Below are 24274 nucleotides of genomic sequence, written 5' to 3' on the forward strand. Positions count from 1 at the left end.
TCCCGCCACAGGGCAGGGGAGCTTCAAAATTTACAGCGGGGAGGGGAAACAGGCAAAAATAAGTGGGGAGTGGGTAAAAATGAAGTTTGAGTGCGGGAGGGCAAGTCGAAAAGTTTTCTGCGGGAGGACAAATTATGAACAGCTTATTAATTACCCTCATGACTTAAAATTAGTCAGTTCACATTACTTGTCATGCACAATATATCTTGTCATAGTAAAGACCCCTTTAAAAGTGCATTGTTCATTGGCTGCACCTGATGTATGCCTGTTCATATCTATGTCTAGCTATATCTATTGATGAGTCGACATTGTCTTTCATTATTCATCAACAATGGATAGAATACGAAAATTCTTACCTCCCCAGTAACATGAAATTTATGCTCATTCACAGTTGGGAGAGTAACATAAATTCTCCTCTGAAAATCCATAGTTGGATCCTCCACTGTAGACAGACATTGTCTCAGTAGTTTTGACGCTTCTTCTTTCCTCCAAATACTGTTTGATGATACCTGTAAACAACATAGGCATTAAATATTGCATTCCAGCTAGATTGCATTGTATTCATTTGAATCTTTGTTAATTATCATAAATTGATAATTCAGCTGTTATGAATGCAGATTTCAAATTGATCAAACCTCTCTTGACATACTATATAACCTACAGTTTTCAGCTTATTATGGAGTACAATTGTTTATAACATTGACAAGGTGACAGGCATGTAAATAGGAAATGATCAATAGGAAGGGGTCATATTTTTTGAGCAGTGAGGGTTGGACAAATTGAAAATCAGTCTAACAGTAATATTTAAATACACCATAGGAATAACTGTTATTATCCAATAGCACTATAATTGTCATTTGGTTTTGTTTTTATGTCTATGAAAGATAACTTTTTTGTCAGCAAATATACTGAATTTACCAATGACACCAAAATCAGACATGATAGACTAAAGAATTAATAAATTTATTTTAATAGTACTACATGTATCATCTTAAACTTTGCCCGATGTGGTATTGTTCTTTAATAATTGGTGAATGAGAGGATGATATGCCACTTTTGGTCAACAATCAAATTCAATGTTTAGTTATACTGAAAAGTTCAACTGTTACAGTTTGTAGTTTCACAGAATTTTTATTTGATATGATAGTAAAGGGTAAATGAGACATTACTACAGTATGTTATTTGAAACTGAAAAATGAAACTTTTTGTACAGGTCACTACAACAATGGCAGTATGTAGAATGATGAAACTAGAAACAAATGCACAATTTCCCCAAGTTCTATTCAATGTTTCATCAAAAGTTGCATATCTATATTATGCTGTTATGTCATATTATTCCGTTTCATTGATTTAAACTTTAATTAGATATTAAAAAAGAATTATAAAATTCAAGATTTGAAATCTATGAAAATGCAGATACATTTTAGAAGCAAGCTTTAAATGCGTTTTTCACCAATGTTTCAGACTTAGTCTAAGTCTTCAAATATAAAAATATTGAGTTCACATAGTAACGAACTTGAGCAATTATAACCAAGTTAATGAAATTAAGTATTCATTCTGTAAATAAAATGTGATATGTTTATATCTTTTCCTAGATCCATCGGATGTTGAGGCATACCATCTTAGTTGACCTTACAAATGCAATCATGTCACCATGGTAATCAACATTACAAACACAGAGATACTGAAAACTGACAAACTATATTCTAGAATGATATTATCATCAGCTGACACATATGACAGCATACATTACAAACAAATATAATAAGGCAGACCATCTTAGTTGACATGACAAGAAGTGCAACCTGTCACAGTGGTGATAATAAATGATAGAAAAATCAGAGATACTACAAAACTGACAAATCTGTTCAAGATTTCTATCAATTTAGATTAGACGGAATCCTCCAGTGGTTAAATAAAGCACAGACAAGCATGTTAATGCAACAAAATACATGACATTTTGAAGCCAGAAATGGTTTGTGTGGTACCTGCAGCATTATATACCAGTGTATTTCAGATGACCAGGCAGCTATGATACTTTGAATACATAGATCATCTCCTGGTGCAGTGTTTCATCCAGGATGGCTGCAGGGGGGAATTTCCCCTTTACCAGAAAATTTAGGGGGGATTTCACCAGTTCATGTGTTCTACTTGTATCTCTAAGGTGTGACTGGCAGTGATTCTGAGTGGCCTGGTCTCCCCCTTGACAAATTACTAGGGGGTACCGACATGTCACCAGAGGGGGAATACCCCCCGTCCCCCTCTCTTGATGAAACACTGCTGATGATAATGAATTTTTGAAAATGCAATGAGGTAGTGTGATCACGAACTGTGTCACACGGTGAACATTTTTCAAAATCCCCTCATTGTTTAACAGATTATGCATAACCCCTTTTCCTTTTCATCATTTTTCAAGTGACCCATACAGCCATAACAGTGGCTTCATTAGGAATATTTGTTAAAAGTGTGTCATGATATATAAAAATGGTCAGTAAATTTGTCTATACATGAGATGGCTCAAGTGAGATAATCAAACAGTTAAAATATGACTTTATATATTACATTCCTCAATAAATTAATATCTGTGTTACTTCCATTAAAATATCATAATATAACTGTATGAACTGCATGGAAGTAATCTACCACTGAAGGGCGCACTGCACCCAACACATCTCATCTTGCTCAAAAATCACTTGTTTACAAATATTAACTCAATTTTAATAAATTTGTTAACCCTATATTGGTTGTAGCTTGTAGCTTGTCAAGCAGTCATAAGTTGTATGATAAGGAAGTGTATATACGAAACACCCAATTTTCTGGCTTCTTTATCCACCTAATTTCAAAAGTTCTGAAATTTTCAAATTATATGTTTTTGAAATGCTATATACCAAAATGACTGTTTTGTTTGGCAATAAATTTCTTACATTTCAAATAGAAATGAATTTTAATTTTAATCACTTTTTTGAGTGTCAGTCTTTCAACCTAGGTCATTACTGAATGAGAATAGATAACGTCAAATAAAATAGTCCTTTTTCCACATAAACTCATCTTTCAAGTGTAATATTATATTTCAGAAAATAGCATCAAGTTTTTGACTTATATAAATTAATTTTAATCATTAATATCAAAATTCAGGTTTTTTACCACAAATATACACCCATTTATCCTTAAAGTGAGCTATTGCTACCATACTTAACTTAAGACTCTCTGCTTTTTGAAAATATTTCCTTGTCATCTTTGAAAAAAAACTGTTAGCAACATGCAGCTCCACCTTAATTTATTTCCAGGTTTTTATCTAGGATTACTGTCAACTTCCCTAAACACAACTTTGTTTGGCTCTGATGTGTGTAAGGACAATTTCTTAATTTGTCTATGATAAAGTAATCAATAAAAAGCCTTTCAGCTTTGTTTTAATTCATATTCATGGCCTTGGGGTATGAGGAATGTGAGAGGTGTCACTCATAATATTGAAAACTACAAAAGGGGTTGCTCAAAATGTGAAGAAAAAGGGGGGTTGGGTTGGGGGTTCCTCAATTTTTGAATTAAAACCCCTTTCAGACTGCACCATTTCACATCTCAATTTCTCAGAATTTTTGATGTGAGAGGGGGTACACCCATCTCTTGCACTCCCACCCAATGGCAAACCGGTTCCCACATTTTTTCTTAGTAAAATCACAAATTGAAAACACCTCTCATATTGCACCAGATTGCGTCATTACACACATCAATTTCTCAATTTTTCACACAAGACAGAGTACAACCTCTTGTGACTCTTTCCTCCTCAGCCATCCTCAGTATTTTCAAATTTTTCTTGTCAAAAATCTTTAAGTTACTGAAAACCTTGTAATGATACCCATACTAATTAAACAATACTATATGGCTGGATACTGAGTTATAGCGTGAGCTTTTATATCTATATTTTATTGTGACTTAGAATTTCATTTATCGGTTTCATCTTTTTCAACCGTCATGAAATACCCAATGATAATCTAGCAGCTGGGTAAAGCAGGATATGAACGGTCTTTACTGTTGCTATTTTTTTTTGGTAAATTTTACAAATATATGTCTTGATATTTAAGTTTTGTAAGTTTGGGGGGTCAGTCAAAATTTGTGTGTTACAGAGGGAGATTACTCAATTTCATCAGGGTTGGCAAGGGGGGTTACTCAAAATTACAGCGTTTCATATGAAATTCGTCAGACCAACCCCCTCCCCCCCCCAGGCCGTAAATAATGATGGCCCCTATATCATGAAGATATATTTTCATAAACACCAAAACAGAGAGTTACATACAAATTAGTCAATAGGTTTTTGAAATTAAGAAATTTTTCATGAAAAATTTCTTCAGACACAGCTATTAGGGTCCTTGGGGAATTTTTTTCTACAATGTAAAACAGCTCACAGTAAGTGATGCTACCCACAATTCCCCTTGATTTGTTCACTCAGACATTTTTTGCTAAAGGCTTTTTCAATTTTATCAGTTTCTTAACAATTCTTAACTTACAATTTAAGTTCAGGATTATTTGTTAAAACTATGTTCCAAAATTATTGATTATGTTTAAAATTCAAGAGTAAATTGAATGAGAAGTCGACGGTTGGAGGTGCTAAAAATTGCACACTTGTCAAGATAAAGTTATCAGCAACTAAGATGGTCTCATCATACCACCTGTCAGACATGCAAATTTCCTTTGTTACGACCATTAAAAAAATCAATACCCTTTTTTCTGCAAACACAGATGCAACTTATTCCCTTGGTTTCCTTGAAAATATTGTGTATGGCTGTCAAAAATCTATGTCGACAAAATTACAAAATTGCTATCTCCTCCGCGGAAAAGGGGTTGATCTTCTCATTATTCACAGTGAGAAATCAGAAAATTATGATTATCAGAACTATGTTGCCACAATTTTGAAATATGGACCAAGTTGTTCTGTGTACAGAAGAAATTTGCTTCAGTTCAGTGAGTGATCTCCGTGTGTACAGATCACGGAGACTTGTGGGTAGCCTCACTTACTGTGCGGCTGTCAATCATTTAGTCACATGAATAGATGCAAACATGTGAACCATTTCCATAATGTCACATGTAAATGACAATTTAAAATTATCTTTCAGGTTAGAAAAGCCAGTGTCTATATGAGTTTGTAAGTTGCCATGAAATGACAAAGCCAATTACTTTTGTGTGGTTATATTAGGGAGTTTATTTCTGACTCATTTATGCATGTGACAACAAAATTGCATACATGATATTTTAGATCTGATGATATTATTATTTAATTTAATTACAATAGTTACATTATTAATAAAATTTTATGGTCTCACATTTATGTATTGAAGTTGTCTTTCTTTCAAGACTACAAACTCACAAGATTGACCTTGCCCTTAAAAGAAAATCCAAATTTACCCCTAGTTCATGTCCGGTCATAAATAACAAGTGTGAGACTTGGTATTTTTGAAATAAACACAGTTCATATCGATATCAATAGATTGTACACTTTTTATTGTCGTAAATTTAATTTTGAAATGACAGACAATGTAGTAATGTGGGCTGTATCCATATTAACTTAAGTGTGTGTAGTTGAAATAAATCACACAGGACAATTTACTGCAAACATTCCAGAATCAGTCTGACACTTTTAAACTCATTATGAAGAACCATGACGAATGAGCATCAAAACAATCACAGTGTCAATAACATTCCTTGACCATTTCAGCATTGGGTTTCAATACAAAGTTTATAAAATATGTACACTGTTGCACAGCTCAAGTTTTCATTCTTGTCACTATCATTTCATATCTTCATTTGTCTCATTGAATAAAGTTACTTTCAAATCTGTTCACAAATACACGGAGGAGGAAGGGCTTTGTGTATAATGTGTGTTCCAGCATGCTGTACGGAAATACCAAGATACTTTATAAGCAGTGGCAGTTTAACAATCTTTATCAGAGGTGACTTTTCAATGATAAATAAAACAGCTAAAATATCAAAAAGATGTGAAAATACTGAGGCTTTTTACACAAAAAATGACAAAATTCCCAAAGATACCAGCCTCAGAGTATGAGCCTCATTCTCTCATTTCTTTTGAGAATTATCTGCAAAAATATGGAATCTGAAAATGTATGAAAGCAATAAACCAAAATCTTAATCTCACCACTCGACCCATTGCAAACTTTTAAATTAACACCTACTACTACCACCCCCCCCCCCCCTACATCCCCCCCTGAATTCATCTGGCCTCCCCCATCCATTATAATCTCCACAAGTATTTAACATTGTCAGAGTGCTGAAATTAAAAACTCACCTTAAAGTTCACAACTTAGTTATTTGTGAATGCATACATACACTATGGTTAATTATACATCTAAAATAATACTCATTTGTATACCATAAATAAAATGTTAAGTACTGTATCAGTCACCATATCTGCACAATTGGACTCCAGCTTTAGAAGATACATCCGTATGGGAATGAAAATGAATTCCTTTTCACAAGTTTTGGTAACTTTACTGTATAAGGGTACAAAGTGTGTGACATTCAAAAAGATTCTTTACCTTGAACTGATCAAATCGAATCACTTCCCGCATAATAACTTGTGCTGGGCAACCAATCTTCTTGCTGGGTTGGACAGGAATCTCTTCTTCTTATAACTACCATGATCATCATTGAGCTGAGAAAAAGAATAAATGACATCATACTTTTGTCTATATGTGTCATGGTTTTGAGAAGTCTACAAAACCAAATTTAAACATCAAAGTCATAGTTTTGTAGGAGGTCATAAAATATCAATTGATGTTAAACTTTGAAATACTAAGTTACCACATAAAATATACACATAAGGAACCTAGCTAGTTACTGGTTTGAAATGTAGACTACCATCACAGTGTGTACTTCAACTCTGAACTAAAAATATACTGTTCCAAAATGAAAGAAAGGCAATGTTTAAATTGTGCGATTCAGTCAAATACATTTATTACAATTTAATGTCCAAGTTAGTGTTCCAAATTCTTTGTGATCTCTATAATATGGCAATATTTCACATTTTCATGTGATTTCATTAAAATAGGCACATGTTTCTATGTAACTGTCAATGAGTATCTTTGCATTATCAATTTCTATTATTGTAAAATCTTCAGGGACATGTTCATTAATGTAAGGAATAAAAACAATATGAGAAGATACCATTTAAACCTAGTCATATTTGTGTTTTGAATAAGTCTTTTTTTTGTGTCAACATATGAATATAACATTGCAGGAAGATGTATACAAGAATTAAGAACATGTATGAGAGCAGGGCGTTGACAACGACCAGTATTTTGCTAATGAGGAAAAGGAAATGTGTACACTCCAATATAGTTGCTTAGGCCAAAGTAATTAAATTCTTTGTTTTGCGTCCACTCTAAATGGGAAAAGGTACGCGTCTAAGCGGCTGAAAACACACACAAGAAAATTAACACAATGTTATTTGATTGCAGCACATAAAAAATTGTAACAAAATTTTTAGTTCAGAAAAGCTAAGCGGTTATGTCCTAAAATTTCCAATCCAAATACATTGTGTGTGTTTTTCATGAAAACCTTAAAAACCTACGCGGGTTGGGACGCAAAACAAAGAATTTAATTACTTTGGCCTTATTGTAGAAGGCCATATGTTTAAAGAATGTGAAATAAAGAATGGCACAACACATGTGAATAGTCTTCGAATTTTGTGAAAAGTGTCTCTAACTTGCAGTTCTTATTCTAATTCTTTCCTATTGTCATTACAGCAACCATTGAACAGGGCTCGAAATAAGCACTTGTCCCGCGTCCACAGGTCGGACTACCAACTTTTGTATGGGGCTACCAAAATACATGCATTTGTAGGCCACACGGACTACCAAAGCCTGAGACCTGAAATTCAGTCAGTACTTGGCATTCCATGTCCAGTCCTTCACTTTGGGACAAGCGAAGGCAAACTCTTCTTCAACTACCATATACATCTGAGTCAGAGCTATCTCTGTCACTGCTCAGGTCCCCCCTCCCTTTGGGGAGGGGGGCTGGAGGAATCGCGATTGAATACTTATTTTCTTCAGATCCCCCTTCAATACCCGAAAAACATTTCAAATTCCCCCTCTATATGATCAATATATTTCAAGTACACAACCCAACTATCACAAGCCCATATATCAGTAAAAGATGTGCGAGCGGAAAAAATAAACGTGTCATGCCCCTGTTCCCCTCGCAGATGTTCAACACTACATCTAATTAGCAGTTTGTAACGTCATATAGCTAAGGCAAGTTCTTAAATTGATGCGTTTTCAAGCGTATCAATGAGCTTTTTGGATTTATCAGTCCAAGCCAACTTGAAATAATCAAACTCAAATGATCCTGCCAAAGAGCACACGATGAGTAGGCAAATCGTGAATTCTGGCTAATTGTCATATTGTAAAAAAAATCTGAGCACATTGACCTACCAAACATTTATTTCAAAAACATGTGAATTAGATGCTACTCAAAATTGACAATACTGGAAGGTTAAAATTACTCAATCAAATAAATGTATTTCATCTCTGAAATTTTGGTTGTAACAATGACAAATTTGGTTAAAAATATCTATTCCATTCAGTCACATATTTTTTCATTTAGTCTATGGTTCAAAATATTGCTTTTGTATTATTTTATGACGTGACTATGAAAATTTAGAAAATTGAACATGGTAACCCTATCTTTTTTTCTTTTATATTCGATTATTCGCGCATGCCAGATTTCCAAAATCCCAATAACTTTTTAAGTCTCCTAGTCTTCCATGTGTTGCTCTCTGGCCTGATCTTGTGCTCAAGTACGTTTCACTGTCAGGATCGTCATTTAACCCAAACTCTTCTTCAACTACCATATACATCAGAGTCAGAGCTCTCTGTCACTGCTCAGGTATGACAGTGACACTGCAGTGGTAGGGCGGTACCTGATAGTGACACTGTCTGCAGGGGGTAGCTGTATTAACTTCAATAATTTTGACAATATTTTTGTTCAGTTAATACAATTGTGTTCTTGTTCTACTCCCTACAGCATGTTGAACTGTCCAGTATTCTTTTTGCTAACACAGCCTGTGTATATGTACAATACATTTGTATCACCGACAACTGACTGTCAGTCCGGACTCTAATTAATTAAATTATCACCTAATACATATTTATATATACAGACTTTGTGGACAAAGTGAATATTGTTTGTTTGATTGAGCATGCTGTAGGGAAACAGCAAAAAAACTGTAGTTGATATATTACACAGAAATATTGGACTATGGTCTGTTTTATCCTTGCTACAGTAAGTCTCAGTGCTGAAGGTTGTGTTGTTGTTATGATGACTATCGAAATTTGCATACAACTCTGGGAGTGAAACAGGTTGTCAAATTATCACCAACCCTGTTTCCTTGGGTATTAAAGGTGTTCAATATTCACTTTAAATAACTAGAAAATTCACTTCATGGACAGAATCTTGAAAAAGAGCCTTATCTTGTCTGGTTAAAGAGAAAAGATATCCCTGAACTAAAACAGGCATGGGCTACCAGCCATTGTCACTGGGCTACCAACTTTAGAAAATGGTAGCCCAAGTGGACTACCATGGGAAAAAGTTAATTTCGAGCCCTGTTTAAAGTTAATATCATTGTCAAATACAGTGAGTTTGACCCATAATTTACGTACCTGTTGTGCTTGTTTAGCTTTTCTTGTTTTTTCCTTGCCTTGGTGACACTCCAATACCAGCTTTCCAACAACAATGAATGGAACTCCATCAAATTCAATAGAATTGGTATCTTTGGAACATTCAGGTAAATTCCATCGAACCCTATGTGGCGTACCTTCAAACATATTCATAAAAGGACTTACTCTAGTAAGATTTGGTGAATCTATCATTACAAAACTGAATGAGCTTGTGAACATTCATTTTCTTCATAAGTATATTACTAACACCAAACGTTGCCTGACCACCTTTTCATGTCTAAGGTCAAAATACACCTCATTTTATAATATCAACTTCTCAATATTTGTACTAAAATTTGTATTTAATTTTTAGGTTTCCTTGAAGAGGTAACAAAAATGTAAAATCTTATCTTCCAAGCTCTACAAATGAACCTACTGATAACATGTTTAAGGGAAGGGGGTCCTGGTTGCAATTGAAACGAGTATTCACTTCATGATTTTGGACATATTTTCAATAGACCTTGGGAAATAGAATTTACAACTTTCAGTTATAATATCTACCAAGGAGTCTTTTTTTATATAGTTTTAATGTATAAATGAAATTCTATTCATCATTGAACTAACTGGCAGATGAAAACTACATTTGAACATAAAGAAATAAAACAAACAGTAATTTTATTTGAAAAACGATAATTTATAACTGCATAAGGAGATAACTACAACTTACTAGACTATATTTCAAATACAATCACATTATGAAATACATTATTGTAGAAAAGAATAAATGATAAAAGGATATACTTACAAAAATATATATGGAAAATAATGGACTTAAACATATAGATCTATAAAATAAAAAAATGAAAATTATATTAAATTTATTGTTAAATAAATGACACTATATTCTGTCAAAATAGGGTATTTTAGAGTCAACTATGGTGCTGTCATGCATGACCCAAAAAAATCATAAAAAATTAAAAAATTGACTAAAAAAAATTGAAAAAAAAAAAATTAACAACTGAATATACAATATGTTTCCGTAACAGATAAAATAAGGTACTTTTTCTGTCAAAAAAATCGAACATTAAAAGCCTAAAGAGAGATAAAACTAACAGGTCAAAATTGTACTGTGGTTCTACATGTTCTACACAATACTATATACAGCATACCTGTAAAGTCTCTCTGAGAAGATACGCCAAAGTTCTTGGTACGTTTAGAAACTGCAAATTTGGTGTTAGTTTCCACTTCAAACGCACGAAGCAGAGTCATGGCATCTTCAACGGTCTTCACGAATCCGATGTGGTCGCTGGTGGCTTCAGTGAAAAAATTCATCCAAGAAGTCATTGCGATGTATACTATAGAATGGTTTACGATGTGCTTTATTCGAGAGTCAGAATTCAAGTGGCGGTACCTTTAAGATTCCGCCGGGGATTTAAATTTGCCCGCGAAAATCTGTTTATTTGCATGATATTTGCATGTAGGGTCCGCCCACTGTACAACGTCATCCATCAAACCCCGAATATGTAAATTACCTGGTTCTACTGGATTGTAAATAGTGTCTTCTCTACCTCATGCATGTACCTTTTCTCCATATATTTATCCACAATTCAACGTCTACCTATTAGTAATACACACATCGCACAAGGGTGCTTGGAAAGGATATTTAAAAGTATAAGGTCAACCCAGCATGGCCGATGTCTTAATCCGTCATCAAGAACTGTGTATCGGCATGTTATTCTCAGTTCAAATTACATTCGTGTCAAAGATCTTAAGACCTTTTGGCCCTGTCGATGTATCGGCAGAGACGACCTTACTAAGACTCTTCCATGATTTGAGCAGGGGTGTTCTGAATACTGGCGATAGATTTGCCCTGGAGCCGGACTATTGTGATTTTCCCGTAGAGAGTACCATGAGAGTACTTCCATGATGGGAAACTTTCAGTCAATACCAGTATCACACCAAGGTCACATTATCAGCAAAGTCTATGTTCGGCATGATCTGCAATACACATCTCCAGTTGAGGTACCATACTTCTCATCGTCTGTGTTACCTGCAATTTGCAGTCACTGTGGTAGTGGTGAAGATTTACTGTCTGGAGAGAGAGGAGCTGACATATACCCAACATGTACTGATTGCTATAACAACAAACCAAAACGGCTGAAGAGAAAATTCTTTGGGGCGCATGATCAGTGACTGCATGAACAGTATATAATTATGTGACTATATTGATAAAACTATAAACTGACCCTCCTTCCTTCCTTGATGGGAAAAAAATTCGCATCGCCGCACCAATGTTTAAAGAAAGGCCTAACCGGAAACATTTCTTTTTTTGGCCTAAGATGACGCTTGGATTATGCAAATGGCCTATTCCCACCCATAAATCCTACTTGTTTACCAAAACGTCAGTCAGAGTATTATAATTTTCCATTTACGTCCTATTAAAAGTGACGCACTGTGATTTCCAGTTTTCAATTGCCGATGTAGTGAAAGGGAGTCAGAAAGGTCAGAAAGGTTGATTTGAAAGTCATTAAGAGCTTGGAATTAAACCTTTGGTTTCCAGTCTCTGCTACGTATGCTGCAATGGTAAATTGTGGATTGGCTGTTTCATAAACCCTAACTTTTATGCAATGGAACAGGCCGGGCTTTGTACTGCTCTATGAAAACAAACTTAATGTTTCTGTTGACACAGAGAAGAAAGAGGCTGGAGCTGTTCCACTTGATCTGGGTCAATGCTTATGGGGTGTCAGAAAGTACCCTTATGTTAGTTTTTGTGTTCGTACAATAAGTACACACAGAGAATTGTTTTGTATACAATTTATTTTTGCGACTTTTTATTTTAGACACAATGCAACACTTATAGTTCATATCGATCAGAGAGAGTTTAATTATGAGTCTTGCTCCCATCCGCCTCTAAATCTTTTGGACTGGTCCTTGTGTGGTACGCTTGCGTGCGTCTCTCACGAAACTAGATGTAAAGTAAAGTAAGTAAAGTAAGTCTTTATTGAAATCGTATCCCAGTTGGGATCTTGATCATAAAGTACAATAAAGGTTTTGCAAAAACAACAATGAAGAGTATATATAATATATATATAAATATAAATATCTATACATGAGGTCAACATATTAAAGGTTCATAAATAGTTTACTTTGTCTTTTTCATTTTGTCTTGTCTGAGTTTAAAACATGTATGTATGTATTTTCCCAATTCACATAGTGATGCTTTATCTGTCCTTGAAAAGATGCTTACAAGGTCTTGTGTGCCTCTGAATGCGTTTTTACAAATGTTTAGTTTACTGAAAAAATCATGTCTAATGTCTGTGTATCCTTTGCAATGAAAAAGAAAATGTATCTCATCTTCTACTTGTTTGTTTTGGCAAATTGGGCATGCTCTGTCTATGACATCAGGTTTCTATATCTACCTGTTTCTATGTGTAGTATGTGTGCACTAATGCGTAACTTGCACAGGGCTGATCTGTGATCTCGGTTTTTTATAACATGAAGGTAGCTTTCGAGAGAGAAATCTTTTTTCAACTCTCTGTATGTGCGAAGTTTATTTTTATGGTGCCCTTGTCTGGTATCATCATGAATCAATTCAAATGCACATTTTTCAAATAGCTCTTTAACTTTTACATTGAATTAGTTTTAAACTGTTTGTCATTTTCTATCTTTACATTCATGGCATCTCCAATATTTACGAGCAGCAACGATTGTTTAATGCCTGACACCCAATTATCTGTATGTGCATTGTCCAGTTGACAACCCAAATCATAAGCCTCACGAGTCAGTGTTGTATCTGCTTTCTTACTTATTTGTAACCAATATTGACCATTTGTGTTATGCTTGAAACAATTAGAGGATATCTACCCAGTTCCATTAAACATGCTAACTTGGATGCTTATTATTCACTTTAAGTATGTGCTTGCAAAATTTAATGTGCAACTTTTCAATTGTGTTTGTTAAGTTTGTGAGTATGGTTTTTGCATTTGTGCATATGTCCGCAGTCCATACATCTGTACAGTATAGCAGAATAGGTTTTATCATGGCATCAAACATTTGTAAATGGACCTTAATTGGAATATTTGACTCTGCAAAGAGTAACTGTCTCAATTTAAAACATGCCTTCATAGCTCTGTTTTTCAAATCAATTTGTGCTCTGTTTAGTTTCCTGTAATATTTAACTTTATGCCAAGGTAAGTATAGGTTGACACATTTTCCAACTCATTACCATGTATAGTAAATTGAAATTTGTTGAAAATTTTCCCCGATTTGTTGAAAACCATGATTTTTGATTTGAGAATGTTTATGCCTAAATGCCATTTTTCACAATAATGCCCTATTGAATTTATAGCATTCTGTAGCCCCGTAGGTGTCTCAGATAGTAGAAGTAAGTCATCGGCATAAAGTAGACATGATAAAGTACTCCGTAATAAAGTTGGTGGGTCATTGGTGACACAATTAAGCGAATCTTTTATGTCATTAATGTATAGGTTAAAAAGCAGTGGGCTTAAGCCGTCACCTTGCCTTATTCCTCTCTCCATGGGAAACTGTTCAGTGAGTCCCTCTTTCACCCTAATGCAACCCTTCGAATTAAATAAATTGACTTAATGATGTTAAAAATTTCCCTGTGATACCATACTTATTAGTTTGTGTAGAAGCCCCACATGCCAAATTGAATCAAAGGCTTTCTGAAAGTCTATGAAACAGCCAAAAATATATTTCCCCTTACTCAGATACTTTGTAAGTAATTGTTTTAAAACAAATATATGATCACATGTACTAAACTCTGGCATAAAGCCAATATGTTCCCTAATCAAAGGATTTCATTTTTAATGTGAGTAATTAGTCTTTGTTTTAGAACTGAAGTAAAAAGTTTACTAATTGTACTTAGCAATGTTATCCCTCTGTAATTTCTCGGGTCATTTTTGTCTCCTTTTTATATATCGGTATAATAATGCCTTAGTTCCATGCATCAGAAAGTGACCGCTAGCTAAGATTATGTTGAAAAGAGTTTTGATTTGTTTAATTAATACATGTCTACTTGCTTTTATCATTTCATTTGTTATTTTATCCATACCTGGGGCTTTCCTGTTCTTTAAAGTACTGATGGCTTTTTGAATTTCTAATTCAGAGATGGGTTTGTCCAAAGCTGAGATCTGTGTTCCCAGCCTCTGTTGATCTATCATGACATTCTCATCTATTAATGGCAAATCTACCTTTGTATTAAGTGCCTTAAAATGACTGTACCACCTTTCTTTTTCAATTGGTGTGTGTTCACTGCTATTATTTTGTGAATCTGATTTCAACTCATTGTCCCTTGGGCCAAAAAAAATAAATAGTTTGTTTCTCATCCCCGCGCGCGTCAATGTAGACCCGCCAAGCCAACCTTTTTTTTTCCATCTCAAGAGGGAACGAAAAAAAAAGAAAAAAACTAAGAACAAATTAAACCGTTCAGATCATACCAAAGCAACACAAATATTTTATGATATACAAAACTGAACTAGACAGAACATTGACATCACACAGTGCTGTAACATTCCATTCAGAACTGTACACTATGTCATTGAAAGCTATCAAAACTGCATTCTGCACTATAGTCAAAAAGCAGCACTGTTGATATGCTAAAAATTTGCTGTGCATTTATCTCTGCATGCATTCCCATGTTCTCATGTTGTAAGCGCGTTGTTGTTGATGGTTTAATAAAAAAAAAGTAGCAGCAAAAAAAACCCGCGTCACCGCATCATTTTTGCAAGATGCCTAGGATGAGAAAGAAACTATTTTTTTTTGGCCTTGGGTCCTGCGTGTCTTGCGTTGCCCAGCGGCTTCTGCGCACTTACTTTTTCTGATTACTCTTTCAGGATTATAGAGACTCTACTCCTACTGCTATGACAGGAAAGTGGCGGTGTTTCATCGAAGGTGCATCTGAGGATGATTTGAGTCACTCGTTTTTCAGGCGCCATGCCTTTGCCAACGAGAGCATTTCGATGTTAAGAGTCTCGTTGATGTAATGTTTATGCTTATGTTTGTGTTCAGTAATTCGTATCTTTGGCAAGTCGATATTTTAGTGAATTTTCTTTGGTTTCCAAGGTTTGATCATTTGCTTATTTAAAAAAAATCTTAAAGTAAGTATAGTAGGCTGTCCCTATGCTGACTTGGGGGAGTGTGATACAATAGGCAATGACCCCCTCAAGTCATAGTGGGATGACCCACGAATAAGTGATGATAGATGATTTTAACTACTGACTTTTGCTTTTGGGGTGATTACGCTATTAAAGTAATCCAAGGGTTTTGATTGTATTTTGATGTAGTATTTAGACCTTAGATTTCATGATTTCTGTACGAAAGCTCTTTTATTTTAACTATTGACCTTTTTGCTGATAGAAGGGTTAAATCAGTTCAATCAAAGAAGACGCGCGTGTATTTCACCCAAAGTTTGGCGGGTGTAATACGGCGAAGGAAACTTGATAATGAAGAACTTCGAATATGGCCGGTGTCCGATAATGTCGATGTGAGTAGAAGTCTCTACAAAATCCGAACCATCGGCGGAATCGTGTGATGAAATCGCATTCGAAGGGGACGCGAGGGAAGCTGGATGTTAACTGACATTATTTGAGCTTGTCTTCGTGAGATCCCGGCGTGTGAAGTGGTATTTCTTCGACCCAATTGAATGTCAAGTCTGCTGTACTTGAACGAAGCGTGGGTGCTCGCCGAAATCGAACACTTCTTTGGAGACACTGACTGCAGATATCCGACGATTAAGGATGCTTGCACAGGTTTCTCAACGCTGATGCTACACGTCTTAGAAGCTGATGTAAGTACGATTCGATCGATACAAGTCGCATGAAAATCGGACTCAATTTGATAACGTTACGGCCATTTGAAGTTCTCTGAACTGGGCGTGAGGAATGCAACGACCCGCATAACTCAACGCCAACGGATAAACTGTCGACGGATCATCTTACGAGCATATGATTAATCGACCACATAAGTGATTTTTCATTCGCAGAACTGATCAGTGCTTTGTTGTTGAGTTTAACTTCATGTTTGAAGGAACTCGGAGCATTGTTGACAAAACGAATTTCCAAGTAGGACTCATACTCAACGAATTAGCGTAACATTCATGGGTTATAGCTGAGACGTGCGATGCTGACTCTTATGCCCATTTACACGCTACTGAGAGCTGTTTGTGGGACGACGCCCTCATCGGTGAAAGCCGACGTTGGTTCTCGCTTTTGTTTATGAACTTTGGAACTACGCCTGAAGTGACTCTTGGCAGGCGAAGATACACTCGTTTTCTCCAGGAACGCGTACCTGCGATGGAACGCTAATGAGTTACTGCGTTGTCAACGTTACCACATAGGCGATTGGACAATTAACGCAACGGATACTGTACTGTTTGTTTGTTTGACAAGTTCAGAGCCTCTGCCCTGATTTGTCCGCCAAGTGAAAAGCAACGAGTGGCAACAGCTGAACATTGTCACTATAAGTGTTACTTGTTCTCGACGTCACATGTTTTCGATATCATTTTGCACTTCTGAATCAATGTCTTTCATTTTTATAACATTCAGACATATCAAGTGCTGAATCGATTTAGGGATAGTACGTTTTTTAGATGTGGTCGATTCCTTCAAGTATCTTTGACATAAGTCTGAGTTCTTGATAGTTTGTGCGAGACAAGACAAGCTGCAATACATATTCAGTTCACATACGATCACGAAGAGAAGCTAAGTATGAAGTCGTGTACTATGATGTACATCTTGGTGCTAGCCATGGTGGTTCAAGCCATTGTGATTGTCCAGGCACGGCCACAGAAGGATGTCGTTGATCGTAGCCTTAGATCAGGCCAGAATGCAGTCGACGGACGAGGTATGAAGGAGATGGAGCTAATCAGCAATGAGAAGCAAAATGCACAAGGTTACTCTGAAAATTCAAGATATCGTATTTGTCCTCCTCACTGCTGTCCTCCTTTTTGCCGTTGAAATGGAAGAATATCAGACTATGCTCACTTAGACTCACCCATTATCGATACCGATGACAAATAGCGTTTGTAATGATATAAATGTCAACATGATGAGAAGATATCCAGGACTAATGTGCATATCAGCTCTATTTGGCCTGCTATTGTCGGAATTTACCCATGCCACCGCACAACCTACAACTGAACACCATTTCCCATAGCTCCTGCTGTACCTTTGTGGCAGGGATCACTGCTTCCTGTTGCTTTCTACTTTTCAACCTAGCTGGATGCTTGTGACATGTGGTGTCAGTGTCTTATGTCATAAATTTCAACATGATTTGAAAACATCAACGAAACAATCTTACCTGCTCTTTTCTTAACTTGCCCATGCCAACTGATCATCACTTTCCTCCTTTCTTGATATGGCAAGGATCATTATTACTCATGAACTTTTTGTTAGATGTAACAGTTACTGTAGCCATGTTATTTTGTTGTAATAGAGGTAAAAGTCTAATTTATAGATCTATTGGGCCTACATTAAGTGAATGAAGACATTTACTCTTAAACTATTGACAATAATTTTATGCATTAAAATATCAAAATATAAGTTGTGATATCTTAGTGTGAAAGATCACTGCTTTAGGAGTTTAATGATTTTTATAGCATTTTTTAGTACAAGCTTACAGGAAGTTAGGCCAAAAACGAAAGAAATGTTTCTGGTCAGCGGGCGAGTCTCTTGAACAACAGCGCGTCACCCCTTTTTTTCCTGTTTCGTGGCCGGTGGCCACGGCAAACTATATACTGCTTCTGAATCAGCTAGCTATAAATCAAGTTTAAGGGTCACTGGACACTGATGGCGGGCTTCATACATCTACCTCATGCATGTACCTTTTTCTTCAAATATTTACCCAGAATCAACGTCTATCTATTAGTAATACACTTATTGCGCAAGAGTGCTTGGGAAGGATATTTCACGGTATAAGGTCAACCCAACATGGCCGACGTCTTAATCCGTCAACAAGGAGCACGTACGTTCTGTGTATTGACATGTTATTCTCAGTTCAAATTACGTTCGGGTCAAAGATCTTAAGATCCTTTGGCCTTATCGATGTGTTGGGCAGAGACGACCTTACTAAGACTCTTCCATGATTTGAGCAGGGGTGTTCTGAATACTGGCGATAGATTTGTCCTGGAGCCGGAGTATTGTGATTTTCCCGTAGAGAATAGTGAGAGTACTTCCATGATGGGAAACTTTCAGTCAATACCAGTATCACACCAAGGTCACATTATCAGCAAAGTCTATGTTCGGCATGATCTGCAATACACATCTCCAGTTGAGGTACCATACTTCTCATCGTCTGTGTTACCTGCAATTTGCAGTCACTGTGGTAGTGGTGAAGATTTACTGTCTGGAGAGAGAGCAGCTGACATATACCCAACATGTACTGATTGCTATGACACCAAACCAAAACGGCTGAAGAGAAAGAGAAAAAAATCTTTGGGGCGCATGATCATTGACTGCATGAACAGTATATATATGTGACTATATTGGCAATACTATAAAACTGACCCTCCTCCCTCCCTTGAGGGGAAAATAATGAAAATGAAATTCGCGTCGCCGCACCATTTTTAAAGAAAGGCCTGACCAGAAGCATTTCTTTTTTTTGGCCTAAGATGACTCTTGGATCAAGCAAATGGCCTATTCCCGCCCATAAATCTGACATGTTTACCAAAAGGTCAGTCAGAGTTTGTATAATCTTCCATTTATGCCCTATTAAAAGTGACGCAGTGCGATTTCCAGTTTCCCATTGCCGATGTACTGAAAGAGGGTCAGAAAGATTGATTAGAGAAAGTCATCAAGAGTTTGGAATTAAACCTTTGGTTTCCAGTCTCTGCTACGTAATGCTGCAACGGGTAATTGTGGATGGGCTGTTTCATAAATCCTAACTTTTATGCAATGGAACAGGCCGGGCTTTGTACTGCTCTATTAAAACAAACTTAATGTTTCTGTTGACACACAGAAGAAAGAGGCTGGAGCTGTTCCACGTGATCTGGGTTTATGCTTATGGGGGTGTCAGAAAGTACCTGTGTATGTTAGTGTATGTGTTCTCAACCATAAGTACACACAGAGAACTTTTTCTGCATACAATTTATTTTTGCGACTTTTTATTTTAGACACAATGCAACACTTATAGTTCATATCAATTAGAAAGAGTTTAGTTTTGAGTCCCGCTCCCATACGTCCCAAAATCTTTTCAACTGGTCCTTGTGTGGTGCGCTTGCGTGATTACTCTCATAAACTAGGTGTGGTCGATTCCTTCAAGTATCTTTGACATAAGTCTGAGTTCTTGATAGTTTGTGCGAGACAAGACAAGCTGCACTACATATTCAGCTCACATACAATCACGAAGAGAAAGCTAAGTATGAAGTCGTGTACTATGATGTGCATCTTGGTGCTAGCCATGGTGGTTCAAGTCATTGTGATTATCCAGGCACGGCCACAGAAGGATGTCGTTGATCGTAGCCTTAGATGAGGCCAGAATGCAGTCGACGGACGAGGTATGAAGGAGATGGAGCTAATCAGCGATGAGAAGCGAAATGCACAAGGTCCCTCTGAAAATTCAAGATATCGTTATTGTCCTCCTGACTGCTGTCCTCCTTTGTGCCGTTGAAATGGAAGAATATTGACAATGCTCACTTAGACTCAACCATTATCGATACCGATTACATGATGAGAAGATATCCAGGACTAATGTGCATATCAGATCTATTTGGCTAGACAATTGTCTGAACTTACCCATGCCACTGCACTACATACTACGACAACTGAGCACCATTTCCCATGTCTTCTGCTGTACCATTGTTGCAAGGATCACTGATTACTGTTGCTTTCTACTTTTTAACCCAGCTGGATGCTTGTGACATGTGGTGTCGAACTTCGAAAGTCGACGTTCTGAGAGGAGTGGAACAAGATAAAAAAATTGTGAAATATGTAAAACTTCTGAAGAGAAAAAAAAATTATTTTGTCAACAGAAAATGATCATCGTAGATTGTACATAGCTGAGTGGTGGTTAGAAATAATGTTAATTACAGAGTGCTTCATCTCGATGCTCTTTTGTTTGCAAGGCTTGTTTTCGCCCAAGTGCTCATGGGTTGAATGAGATTAACAATGGCGGCGGATACGAACGCTTCCCTCACATAGAGAGAGAAAAGTAGGCTTTGCGTAAGTTTACAAGCGCGGCTGAGCACATCGTGTACGTAGGCGAGATTGGTGTGCTCGAAAACGTAGATCAATGCAACTTTTGGATTCAAAATCGGCTGTTTTCGGCGCAGAAACTGCGCGCCGTATTTCCGAGGAGCTACCAGCGGTTCTGCCTATAGCAGTCTGCAGGGCTGTGGTGGGAGGCCGTATAACACCGGTAACACACAGCCCTGCCATGCAGAGCTACCCCCTTTCTTGATATGGCAAGGATCACTATTAATCAAGAACTTTTTCTTAGATGTAACAGTTACTGTAGCCATGTTATTTTGTTGTATTAGACGTGAAAGTCTAATTTATAGTTCTATAGGGCCTATATTCAGTGAATGAAGACATTTACTCTTGAGCTATTGAAAATGCCTCAATAGAACAGGGTTACAACTTTTGCCTATGTCCACTTTCTATGAACATCAATGTCACCTTCAGCAACTAGAGTAAGTGAGTGGTCAGCAACCAAATATCTTAAGTCTTATTTAGCAGCTTTATATAATGAAAATAATCCTGCAGTTAATATGTATTAAAATATCTAAATATAAGTCGTCATATCTTAGTGTGAAAGATCACTGCTTTAGTAGTTTTGTGATTTTGATAGCATTTTTTTTTCACAACAATGGCAAACCAATCTTACTTTGATGAATAATTATGCTTAATGACGTATTAATTACGATTATATTACCATGTCCTGCCCGTCGCATTTTGATTGGTCGAGCTGAACCACGTGACTGACCACAAATACACAGTAATGTTTTGTTTACATGCTCGTGAATATGAATAATAAACTTAACAAAGTATCGTAACTTTACACCTCAAACGTAAATCATAATCAGTCACAAAATAAAATGGAGCACTTGTAGGTCAAGTTGAGATACTTTTTTCTGAAAAATCTCCGGATTTTCAATTTATTTTTAGAGCGCGTGACAGTGCATCGCGTATTGCTCAGTTTCTGGGGCCCAGTTTTCGTTCGCTCCTGATATTTCCGGAAAATTTGACGGTTTTCTTGGGTTCGCTGATAATATAATGGAAATAACAGACTCCGCTCTGACCATTAACGTTAATGGGCGCGGGCTCGAGGAAAGCCAAATTAACGGGCTTGGCAAGACTCGGCCGTTAATTGTTGGCTTTCCTCTCGCCCTTGCCCACAAATAAACGTTAATGTTTATTTCTATAATATAACTTGTTTTCAGACTACTTCAACTTATCTTGTGCCATATATTCACATTTGTTGATTTCGTGTAAAATGTGTGCTCGTTTGAATGTTTGTATGTAGTACTTCATTGAAGACCAGTGTCTCGTGTGGTCGTGGTGATTATTGTAGCAACTTAGCTTGAGCTGCAATTACAGTCTAATGAGGTTCATCATAATAGGCCTGGGAGGGGTCACGAAATTCTTGTGCCCCTGTCAAAATAAGTGGTGCCCTATCAACCTCCCGAGAATTGATGAACCCCCTTGACATCTCACATCTGGTACTGCGGAAGGAAAAACTGTGTTGGAGGAATAGTTTTCAAATAGTAAAGTTTCTAGACATAAAAAACTAATTCCCATAATTCCCACAATACATTACTGACCACCCCCCGGAAAAACATATTAACCCAAAAACAAAAAAAAAACAGGAAGTAAGATGACTCTTGAATCATGCAAATGGCCTATTCCCACCCATAAATCTGACTTGTTTACCGAAACGCCAGTCAGAGTTTGAATACTCTTTCATTTATGTCCTATTAAAAGTGACGCAGTGTGATTTCCAGTTTTCCATTGCCGACGTACTGAAAGGGGGTCTGAAAGGTTGATTTGAGAAAGTCATCAAGAGTTTGGAATTAAACCTTTGGTTTCCAGTCTCTGCTACGAAATGCTGCAACGGTTAATTGTGGATGGGCTGTCTCATAAACCCTGACTTTTGACCATTGGAAGTAGCAGTTCATTGTAAGCTTTGTACTGCTCTATAAATCAAACTTAATGTTTCTGTTGACACACAGAATAAAGAGGCTGGAGCTGTTACACGTGATCTGGCTTAATGAATAAGGGTGTCAGAAAGTACCTGTATGTTAGTGTATGTGTCCTTAACAATAAATACATACAGAGAATTTTTGTCCATACAATTTATTTTTGCGACTTTCTATTTTAGACACAATGCGACACATCTAGGTGATATCAATTACAGACTGTTTCATTTCAAGTCCCGCCCCCCCCAATACGTCCCCAAACCTTTACAATTAATTTGTGCGATTGCGTGATTTCTGTCATAAAACTAGGTGTGGTCAATTCCTTCAAGATCCTTTGACATACGTTTGAGTCCTTGATAGTTGCTCGAGACAACACAAGCTGCACTACAGATTCAGGTAATATAATCATGAAGAGAAAGCTAAGTATGAAGTTGTGGTCTGTGATGTGCACCTTGGTGCTAGTCATGGTGGTTCATCTGCGAGAAATTGAATTCTCGCTATCAACCAGCAATAAATTAGTCAGTGGATTGGTTGCGAGAATTTAATATCTCGCAGTTGTAGAGCGAGAAAACAGTTCTCGCAGGCTGATGGTTAGAAAACAAAATTCTCGTAAATTAAGTGCGAGATAGTGTGTTTTCTTGCATACTTCTCGCTAAAGGGTGAGGAAGTGTCCATTTCCCGCTAATATCTCGCTAATTTCTGTACCTGTGTTTGAAAAACAACAGTTTAATATGATATATTTACATGTGTTTCCTCAATGGAGCTCATGCCTGACAAACCTATTCGACGTCTTAGATAGATTTAATCAGTATGTGGACGATGGTGTGCCTACGGACATCATATAACTAGACATCGCAAAGGATTTGACAAAGCTTCACATACTTGTCAAGTAATATTCCGTCTGCACCTGCTCATGGTGTGTACGTGTCTCAACTCTTCACATATTTAGGGCCTATGATTCCTACACTAATTTTCAACTGAGACACGGCTCATTGGCATCAAAATTAGTGAGGCAGGGATACACATCAAAAAGACTCGTGAGGACTTTCAAAAAGTTCTATGATCGATATGACGACATTGTGGCCAAATATGACACCTCGGTCACTCAAATGATTTGCCACAGCGTTCCCGGCTTAGACTTATTACACTGATTCATACACTGTATCATTTCATACAATATTTAGACAATTTTGGGACCAATCCTGACGGGTGTAGCATGCTAGCAGGGTACGCTTACCCTTTCCGGACACCTGGTACCACCACTAACTATCAGTGGTTTAGGATGGTCCTACATAAATTTCTAATCACAAAAGAGCCAGGGACCTTGTAATGTAATTACCTAAAATGGAAATGATTATTGGACCAGTTTAATGTCATATCGCCTGATCAAAGCCATACAGTCTTATGACAAAAGTGACACCATTATGACAAGTGTAAAAGCATGGCTGCTTGTAAA

The 24274-nt window shown here is 36.7% G+C and overlaps 1 long non-coding RNA gene across 1 annotated transcript; it reads right to left on the reverse strand.

Moving 5' to 3' along the window:
- Nucleotides 1-316: 316 nt before the first annotated feature.
- On the reverse strand, nucleotides 317-11193 carry LOC139124869 (uncharacterized). Its single transcript, XR_011550080.1, has 5 exons — nucleotides 10835-11193; nucleotides 10471-10510; nucleotides 9669-9823; nucleotides 6546-6661; nucleotides 317-509 (listed from the first exon to the last, which is right to left on the reverse strand). It is a non-coding gene; the product is annotated as an uncharacterized lncRNA (long non-coding RNA).
- Between the last annotated feature and the right edge of the window lie 13081 nt (nucleotides 11194-24274).

Source organism: Ptychodera flava (genome assembly GCF_041260155.1).
Source record: "Ptychodera flava strain L36383 chromosome 23 unlocalized genomic scaffold, AS_Pfla_20210202 Scaffold_24__1_contigs__length_23054250_pilon, whole genome shotgun sequence".
Taxonomy (NCBI): domain Eukaryota; kingdom Metazoa; phylum Hemichordata; class Enteropneusta; family Ptychoderidae; genus Ptychodera; species Ptychodera flava.